Genomic DNA, 10,818 nt, shown 5'->3' with positions numbered 1-10,818 from the left:
CTATATTCACAGGAGAAAGTCTGTTATCTAAGTCCTCGAATGTCAGTTGGTGAGATGAGAGACTGAATCTCTTTCCACACTCAGCTGGTAAACGGTCTCTCCCTGATGTGTTTCCACCCAACACACATCTGCATCCATTCCCATTGTTCCCACATTTAAAGTGTTCAGTCAGCTGGGCACACAAGTCTCAGAGGTTGACGAATGGTTGAAGTTCCATCCACACACAACATGTGTACTGTTTGTCACCGCTGTGATTGGTGTTTTTCCAAAGGCTGATGATAAGGTGATCCTGATGAATCTGGTGAATTTCTCAAATCTTGATGTGATGTTTGGTTTGAGTTACCAAGCTGCAGAACTTCCCATTCTAATAACCTGCAAATGGAGGTGACAAAAGTTGTTACTAAAGTACAGGATATAAATTCAGAATAGACAAATCTAGATTCTATAGGACATTCTGTCCCCTCCTGTCCCTCCAAAGTTGTAAAAGCCTTATTCTAGACACTCTCCCTCCATCCTCACGGTCTAAAATCAACTGCGAGTTACTTTCTCCAGGAAGTGCTAAATCTGGCTGGGTACAAATCCACAGAAATTTGTCAACCTCTGGTGCTTCACCAACAGTCGACTCAGTGAGTGTCAGCAGGATTTCCACTGTGGTAGACATCAGAGCCGAATCCAATGCTACCTCCAAATGACATCCACAAACCTCCAAATTGATGTCACTGGATCAGTATCAAGAGCAAGGGTAGTGGCTAATTTTTACTCATATTTAGCCCAGTGGTACTGAGGACAATTATATCCCCTGAACTGCTGCCTTGGCTGAGATCAACTAACAGCCCAGACCAAGGACAGACATTGGGAACTTCCCAGGCAGTATTGTAGAGTGTTCTAAAATTTGGGGGGTTGAGGGAGGGTTGGAAAGAATATTTTGAAACACATTTTGCTCCACCTTTAAACAAAACCTTCGTCACACTGCACAATTCTGAAATTTTTCCAAATTAAACAAGCAAGTCAAATGGATTATAAAAACAATGTGCCATTTTAGAAAGGCTCAAGTCACTCGAATAGACAGCTTTACAATCACAGGACAATACAGAAGGGAGCGAATGTTAATGGGAGCTCGGTTTGTGAAGTCCGCCAACACTCTGAGATAAACTGGACTGATCCTTTAAGTATAAATAGGCAGAGAAAAGAGAGTCCCTGTCCCTTTAAATAGCTGCCCCATTCCCCCGGGCAGTGGGAGGAGCAACGGCGCGCAACCTCTTGAGATACTGACACAGCAAACACCGCGGGATGGGTTCCCGCAGGTTCCTAAAGTCCGAAGAAATAAATTGCATCAGGTTAAGTAGAACAACTGAAAAAAATGCACACAGAGTCGTTGCTATGTGCGTGTGTGTGTGTGTAAACAAAACACATCATTGTTAATCTTTGCGAGAGATAAGATACTTTCTGCACCAGCTATTATCCAGCATTTTATTTCCTATTATTTACAATATAATTGCAGAGTGTTTAATTCAGTTACCATTTATTGATGACCCATTGTCTTGTGTGCTATTGTTTAGAAAGTGATGACAGAATGACCATTCCGTTACCAAGGTGACCATGTCTGTCCGTAGTATTCAGTGGGAAGTGGATTAAATCTTTGCTCTAGGATTTGGACGCTGTGGGAATATCGGCGCAAAATCACACGTTTTAATGTGAAATATGTCTGTTTTCTCACATGTCGACCGGCTGTGAGAAATGGAACTTTGAGTAACAAATGGTGGGGAACGTCCGCGATCCTCTCACATATCAAATGTGATCATCCCTAAGCAAAAAATCATAGCTCTAGACCAACGAGTCGCCGACAGCAAGGAGTGTAGCTCTCAGATTCTGACGACAGTGAGAAAAGATATTAGGCCCATCGTGCTTGTGCTGTCCCTCAGTTAACTATCTAATTCGTCCCCCTCTCCATAGTCCTACAAATGTTATCCTTTTGACGAATATATTATTAATTTGAGACATGACATGAGCAAAGTACAGCATCCTTGCAAATAAAAGGGGAATTTGACGATGAGGTTAAATGTGAATGACAAAACGACCAGGAAGGTCAAAACTGTAAGACAATGACGACGAGAATGGGATTCAAAGCCATTATGCAGAGCCCATTAGCAGTCCATCGCATTAACCTCTCGGCCACCTTGTCACTTATGCAGGGCATTGTCAGCCATTCAAGCTCCTGCTTTTTGTATCCAAACAGAAATAATGTGCAAGAAAGTCCACTTCACAGCTTGCTCTGCCCGTGCATCTAGATCGACAATGATGAAAACGTGTCATGAGATTCTTTAAGCAAACAGACTTCCTTTACTTCAGGTGAGTGACTGGAAGAGATGGGTGGTTTCTCGGCAGTATCGCAACAAAGAATATAAAAGTTCACACAGTGATGGAATTCGACCGCGGCAGGATTCGAACCTGCAATATTCTGATAATTGCACGATTTGTGATCGAAGTCAGACGCCTCATCCATTCGGCCACGCGGCCTCTGCGAGCACCGTCGGTTGTACATTGTGTATATTGGGCGCAAATTCGGGGCAACTGCAATATCACGGAGTGGATTTAAGAAAAGATGAGTATATTTCGAGTGATTATCCAGATGCACTGCAATCTGGGTGCGCACAGGCGCAGGCAACCCCAATGCAAATTGGAACACAACAGTTTAACAATTCGGTCATTGCAGCTGAAATCATACTCCTTCTCAAACTATACAGGATGACCCGGGTTAAGGAGAAAATCCATTTTAAAAGAAAAGATTATGAACCGGAACTGACAACCAGCCCGTTTAAACAGACACAGAATGACCCGGGACTGCAAGGACATCCCTTTTACCCACATGCAGAATGACCGTTGACTGACAGCAGTTCCCTTTTAAAAGAATAAAGTGAGATTTCTATCATCCCTGAAGGCAATTGTGCGGTGGGGCATCAGGACCACGCGGCGCAGAGACTGTTATTGAAGACACAGGTGATGGACAGGCAGGAAGGAGGGAGGGACGTAAAACCAGCCCAGACTGAAATATATAGATATTTAACATTTTAAGAAAATAAATGCATTTGCATTTATTTTTTTTTAATTGAATTAATTTGTTTTAAATAAATAAATAATTGATTCATAATCTATATATTTTTTGATTGAACGAACGCTGTGTGACTGCAAGAATTTCATTGGAAATGAGGGGTGCAGTCAATAAATACCCAAACACATTAAGTCCATGGTGGAAGACAAGCCACGAGGGAAGATGTGGGCTACAAAAGCGATCTTTTAAAGTCACGTGTATCCTTCTGCTGGATCTGACAGCATCTGCTTGTGCTGTGAAAGAGGTCAAATGTAATAGAGCTCGATGCAGGCAGAACAGAAAAAGTATATTTATTTTGGAAGTTAAAAATTAAGGATTATATTTAAATATACACATATATGTACATGTATAAAAAAAGTCAGTCAGTCAGTCATGTATTGTCTTGTCTTGATTTGATTTGATTTAATTAGTTAATAAGGATGGAGGATGTCATCATGTCTCACAGCCTTGGCTAAAATCGCTATATTTCTAACTTGTGTATTTTCCCTTCTTTCAGATGTGGAATCGCAAAATCCCACAGCAGAGTCATCGACCGTCAGAGAATCCACGAAGGAGTGTTCAGTCAAATTAGTTACGGTTTCAAGTTGCATGTAATGCATTTTTCTCACATGACAGTAAGATCGCACAGCACGTTTGCACACACTCTAACTTACACAAACACACAAACAAACTAAATTTCCATCACCCTCCAAAGGCAGTTTTTCAAATTTGAAATTGTAAATCCGGGACAGACAGCACATCGCTTTTAAACAGACACAGAATGATGCGGGTCTGATAGCACTCCATTTTAAACAGACAGAGAATGATCCCGGACAGACAGCACATCCCCTTTAAAGGGACACGGAAATAGAATGAATTAAATCAGATAAATATGTAAAACTCGGCAGATCATGCACATTCTGTGGAGGAAGAATCCGGTTTCACCTTCTGTCAGATAATCATTCCAATATTTTAGGAAAAAGTTAAAGATTACAGATTTTTTCAACAAAAATAACGCCTGGAAAAAATACGCAGCGAGCAAGGTCGAATGGGAACGTGTGTGATACAGTGGAACGCAGGAGTGATTAAATAATAAATGGCACAATGGAGAAAGGCAAAGTGGTTGGTAATCGGGCAATAACGTAACAAAGGATGGTCCAGAGGAGGTGTTAGTGGGAATAGCAGAACCATTGCCAGACAATGGGAGCAGTGCTTATGATCCGATACGTTGAACCTAATGTTGAGGCCTGAAGACGAGAACATGCCTACAATATAAGATGTCACCGCTTTTTAATCACACCAGGCAGCTTGGTCAGCCCGGATTGATTTCTTGTCCGCTTTGAATTCGGCAGCCAAGTGTCTAATTCAAAAGCCAGCTTCTCTCATCTTTTCAGCTCTTGAGAAACAGGACGTACTCATATTCAGGGCAGAGGTGGGATTGACGCTGAATGTATGCTTATCCCAATTGAGGTGAGCTTATGCGTACAGAGAGGTAGATATGCTGATCAATTCTTGGCCGGAACAAAACAAGGGTTCAGCTTATCCAACGAGTCACAGAGCCGAGTACCTCTGAGATACATTAACTTTACTCAGTTTGGCGGGGTTCACTTTGCTCTGGGATTTGGACGCTGTGGAACATCGGCGCAAAATCACACGTTTTAATGTGAAATATGTCTGTTTTCTCACATGTCGAGCGGCTTTGAGAAGCGCAACTTTGAGTCAAAAATGGAGGGGTTCGTCCGGGATTTGGCCCGAGATCTCTCGCATTTCAAATGTGATTATCTCCAAAACAGTATCATAACCCTAGACCTAAGACGGTGAAGAGCGAAGCTCTCAGATTCTGACGGTAGTGAGAAAAGATATTAGGCACATCGTCCTTGTGCTGTCCCTCAGAGACCTATCTGATTAGTCGCCCTCTCCAGAGTCCTGCAGCTGTTCTCCTCTTGATGAATATATTATTAATTTGAGACATGACATGAACAAAGTTCAGCATCCTTGTCAGTAAAAGGGAAATTTGGCGAAGAGGTTAAATGTGATTGACAACACGACTCGGGAAGTCAAAGCTGTAACAAAGCGACGACGACGATGGGATACGAACCCATGCGTGCAGAGCACAATGGGTTAGCAGTCCTGTGTCCTGTATGGGGACTGGGCAGCCACGTACGGGGCATTCCCTGAGGAATTCAAACCATTTCACAGGCGCAAGGATGAACTCTTGATTGAGGTCGATTGCCTACTATGGGGAAACCGTGCAGTCATGCCCCAGATGGGCAGAGAGATGTTCATCAGAGAACTCCACAATGAGAACGCGGGCATTGTCATAATGAAGGCAAATGCCAGCTCACACGTTTGGTGGCCAGGGATAGATGCAGACCTGGAACTTTGTGTTCACAGATGCAACACGTGTGCCCAGCTGGGCAATGCGCCCAGGGAAGCCCCCCCTTAGCCACTGGTCCTGGCCCGCCAAACCATGGTCACGCATTCATGTGGACTACGCAGGTCCTTTCATGAGAAAAATGTTTTTGGTTGTAGTAAACGCCTACTCGAAATGGATCGAGTGTGACATTCTCAATTCAAGCACATCCTCTACCATGGTAGAAAGTCGACGTGCAATGTACGCCGCCCATGGTCTACCGGACGTCTTGGTCAATGGCCCGTGCTTTGCAAGCATTGAATTCCAGGCCTTCATGACAGGAAATGGTATCAACCTTGTCAGAACGGCACCGTTCAAGCCGGCCTCAAATGGTCAGTTGGAAGGAGCAGTGCAGATAATCAAACAGGGAATTTCCAGAATCAAAGGGGGTTCCCTACAAAGCCGCTTATGATACCTCCTGTTGGCCAATAGATCCCGACCACAATCGCTCACAGGGGTTCCACCCGCAGAGCTGCTAATTAAAAGGACGCTCAAAACCATGTTATCCCTTATACACCCCACCATGAATGAAATTGTTGAGAGCACGCGCAAGTCACAATGTGACTACCATGACGGGAATGCGAGAGCGCGATGTATTGATGTCAATGACTCTGTATGTGTCCTCAACTACGCTGCAGGGCCCAAATGTCCCGCAGGCACTGTGATTGCCGAAGAGGGGAATAGGATTCTGATCGTTAAACTTACCAATGGACAAATCTGCCTCAAACACATGGATCAAACAAAAAAGAGGTTCAACAACCCCATAGAAGAAGCAAAGGAAGAACACGATATCGAGTTCACTACTCCACAGGTGACCGAACATCGGAATCAAGCGGAGGAGAACCCAATCACTGTGGGCAGTCCGGACAGGCCGAGGCACCGCAAACAGCAGACACTCAGGCTAACACACAAAATTGGAGCCCCAACTCAGGCGCTCTACAAGGGAGCGTAAACCACCAGAGAGACTTAACCTGTGATCCCAATAAGACTTTGGGGAGAGGTGATGTCATATATTCAACTGTAATTGTAACCCATGTATAAACTGACCGAAGTTGTACACCGTGTGAACAATAACCACAAGGGGGTGAACTTGTGGGAGACACTCCTAACCTGGATTTTCAGGTATAAAAGGGGAAGTTCCACCCACCTTCATCACTTCAGTGCTGGCTAATAAATGCTACTGGTCACAGAGTGACCATCTCTCAAGTATGGGCCTCGTGTGCATTTATACTGTATAGTAAGGACATATTAGATAGAGTGTTCAAACTGCCCCGGTTCTGGTCTCTGTAAGAACTCCCATTCTGGATTGTTCCACTGCGGGGAGTGTAGGTTAATAAACGGACTGACGCAATAGGAATTGAAAATTAAACTTGATAAGTCCTTGTGAGAGAGAATGTGTGACTGAAATCTGTGTCTCAGCACCTGAACATGCTTTTAATTCAGCAGGCGGTGTAAATGAACAGGTCTGAGAGTGAAGCTGCTTATCTGAGAATAAAAACTAAATCTACAGCTGGAACTCCAAAGGATGTCACACACTTGTTCAGGAAATAATTAGTGATTTAAGTATAAAGGGAGATGCGTTTGTGCAGCTCTTTCAGAGAAGTTTTGGGTGGCTCTTAAAAGAGCGTTGTGTTTGGGATTGACCTCTCAGGATAGCGCACAGTTTTACTTGGAGCTGATGTACTTGTTCACCGCCTTTGTCCCTTCCGACACGGCGTGCTTGGCCAGCTCCCCGGGCAGCAGCAGGCGCACGGCGGTCTGGATCTCCCTGGAGCTGCTGGTGCGGCGCTTGTTGTAATGGGCCTGGCGGGAAGCCTCACCAGCGATACGCTCCAAAATATCGTTCACAACCGAGTTCATGATGCCCATGGCCTTGGAGGATATGCCAGTGTCAGGGTGAACCTGTAGATGTAAATGAAGTAACTCTCCTTCTTCGACTTTCTGCGCTGCTTGACGCTCTTCGGTGTTGTATTCGTGACCATTTTCTTGGTGCCTTTCTTGGCAGTAACTGTTTTCCCCGGTGGTGGGAGCTTGCTCAGCGGCCGCCATATTGGTCAGGGCGGTCTCACGGCGCATGCACTGTCCTTTGTGCAGGGACAAAGGGTGGGCGGGGCTTCAGGATGTCTGTCAGTTTGATTGGTCACATGTTTATGTCCAGCTCAGTGGCCCCTGAAAGGGAGCCTTGTTGTTCTGATAATTGTCTTGTGACCCTGGGCCAGCATGCCTCACCCTATTGGGTCAGCCCAGCCCAAGCTAACCCAATTGGGCCAATCCAGGCTCACCCTATTGGGCCAGCACAGTCTCACCCCATTGGGTCAGCCCGGGCTCACACTATTGGGCCAGACCGGGCTCACCCAATTGGGCCAGCACAAAAGGCCCAGTGACCAGCAGAGCAAATCAGCAACTCATTGATGTTATTCTCACTTACCGAATTGTACCCAATTATTTTAGCTGGAAATGATGAATACCATCGGCCTTTGAATGTGGAAGGAGAAACATTTTTCTATTCTGTATGTGAGAAGATATTACAAACATCAGTTTGACTGGAAAAGAATCGAGACACACATATCCTATCCGAGTGAGAATGTTCCAGTGTACTGACTGTGGAAAGAGCTTCAACCAGTTACACAGCCTGAAAAACATCGCACCATTCACAGCGGGGAGAAACTACACGTGTTCTGTGTGTGGACGAAACTTCAACTGATCGTCCAACCTGGAGAGACACAAGGACACCTGCTCCATGGAGAAATCATGGAAATGGGGAGACTGTGGGAAGGGATTCCCCGTCCGATCTAGAAATCCATCATCGCAGTCACACTGGGGAGAGACCATTCACCTGCTCTGTGTGTGGCCAAGATTTCACTCAGTCATCCAACTTGCTGAAACTCCATCGAGTTCACACTGGGGAAGTTTGGGAAGGGATTTACTCAGTAATTTGAATTGCGATTTCGCAAGTGACTGCAGGGGTTGGGTTCTCCTATTATTACTGCTGTTAATCACATCCTGACGGAATCGTGTTCATTCGGTGAGTTGGCATTTGATTCTGCTGATGTTAATCACCAATAAAACTGGGCTGGAGTTTACTATTTTGATATTTCAAATAACAATGTGTCGATACTTGATGTCTCGATGATAAGGGGAGACGAATTGATGTCTTGTTATTGACTGCTTCATTTTGCGCCTTTACTACTTTCTAACTCTAGATTGTTTCAGTTCTCAGAACTTTGGTTACTCTCAGGACAAGTGGCAGTTCCACATAACGTCCAGAGTGCCTTGATGTCCAGGGTAGGGATAGCTAACATGCCCGGGATCACTAAACACAAAATCCAGTCTGTTACTCACTTACACATACTGGAATGTTCGTGTGTCCACAGCATCTCTCTCACCTTCAATTTATGAATAGAGTATCACACCTGCAAAGCTGGTTTCAATTTAAATTTGAAGCCACTCAGTAAATGTATTTTTAAAAATATCTACAATTAAAGCGATCACATCAACTAATTGGCAAAGGTTTACAGTCAACTAGATGAACAAGTAAAAACATCATGGCCCAATAACACAGCTCTATATTCACAGGAGAAAGTCTGTTATCTAAGGCCTCGAATGTCAGTTGATGAGATGAGAGACTGAATCTCTTTCCACACTCAGCTGGTAAACGCTCTCTCCCTGATGTGTTTCCACCCGACGCACATCTGCATCCATTTTCACTGTCCCCACATTTACAATGTTCAGTCAGCTGGGCACACGAGTCTCACATGCTCGACGATTGGTTGAAGGTGCATCCACACACAGAACATTTGTCCTATTTCTCCCCGCTGAGTTTGGTGTTTTTCCACAGGATGATGATAAGGTGATCCTGATGTATCCGGTGAATCTCTCAAATCTTGACGTGATGTTTGGTTTGAGTTACCAAGCTGCAGATCCTCCCCTTCTAATACCCTGCAAATGGAGGTTACAAAAGTTGTTACTTTAAGTACAGGATAGAAATTCAGAACAGACAAGTCGAGATTCTTTAGGACATTCTAGCCCTCCTGTCCCTCCTAAGCTGTAAATGCCTTATTCTAGACATTCTCCCTCCATCCTTACTGTCTAAAATCAACTACGAGTTACTTTCTCCAGGTAGTGCTGAATCTGGCAGGGTGCAATTCCACAGACATTTGTTAACCTCGGGTGCCTCACCATCAGTCGACTCAGTGAGTGTCAGCAGGATTTCCACTGTGGTACGCATCAGAGCCGAGTCCAATCCTACACTCAAATGACATCCACACACTTCCCAATTGATGTCACTGGATCAGTATTAAGAGCAATTGCAGTGGCTAATTTTTACTCATATTTAGCCCTGTGGTACTGAGGACAATCATAACCCCTGAACTGCAGCCTTGGCTGAGATCAACTAACAGCTCAGATCAAGGACCGAACTTGGCACCTTCCCAGTCAGTATTGCAGAGTGTTCTAAATATTTTTTTTTGTCGGGGGGCGGTGAGGGAGAGTTAGAAAGAATATTTTGAAACATATTTTACTCCAACTTTAAACAAAAACTTCGTCACACTGCACAATTCTGAAATTTTGACAAATTAGACAAGCAAGTCAAATGGATTATAAGAACAATGTGACATTTTAGAAAGGCTCAAGTCACTGAAATAGACAGCTTTACAATCACAGCACAGTACAGAAGGGAGCGAATGGTAATGGCAGCTCGGTTCGTGAAGTCTGCCGACACTCTCAGATAAACTGGACTGTTCCTTTAAATATAAATCGGCAGAGAAAAGGGAGTCTCTGTCCCTTTAAATAGCTACCCCATTTCCATGGCAGTGGGAGGAGCAACGGCGCGCTATCTCTTGAGATACTGAAACAGCAAACACCGCCTGATGGCTCCGGCGAGTTCCTAAAGTCCGAAGAAATAAAATTGCATCAGGTTAAGTGCAACAACTGAAAAGAATGCACACAGAGTCGATGCTTTGTGTGTGTTTGTGTGCAAACAAAGCACATCATTCTTAATGTTTGATAGAGATAAGCTATTAACTGCACCAGTTATTACCCAGCATTTTATTTCCTATTATTTACAATGTAATTGCAGAGTGTTTAATTCATTTACCATTTATTGATGACCCATTGTCTTTTGTGCTGTTGTTTAGAAAGTGATGTCACAATGACCAATCCGCTACCAAGATGACCGTCTGCCCGCAGTGTTCAGTGGGAAGGGAATTAAATCTTTTCTCTGCGATTTGGAAGCTGTGGGAACATTGGCGCAAACTCACACGTTTTAACGTGAAATATGTCTGTTTTCTCACATGTCGAGCGACTGTGAGAAACGAAA

General features: G+C 44.3%; 1 non-coding gene across 1 annotated transcript; it reads right to left on the bottom strand.

The window, feature by feature from the left end:
• Positions 1-2,427: 2,427 nt before the first annotated feature.
• trnar-ucg (transfer RNA arginine (anticodon UCG)) lies at positions 2,428-2,517 on the bottom strand. The gene is given in 2 exon segments: positions 2,428-2,463; positions 2,481-2,517. It is a non-coding gene; the product is annotated as a tRNA-Arg (tRNA).
• Between the last annotated feature and the right edge of the window lie 8,301 nt (positions 2,518-10,818).

The sequence above is a fragment of the Pristiophorus japonicus genome, unplaced genomic scaffold (genome assembly GCF_044704955.1).
Source record: "Pristiophorus japonicus isolate sPriJap1 unplaced genomic scaffold, sPriJap1.hap1 HAP1_SCAFFOLD_195, whole genome shotgun sequence".
Lineage (NCBI taxonomy): Eukaryota > Metazoa > Chordata > Chondrichthyes > Pristiophoridae > Pristiophorus > Pristiophorus japonicus.
Note: the sequence above shows the minus strand (reverse complement) of the source record. Positions and strands in the feature narration are given on the sequence as shown.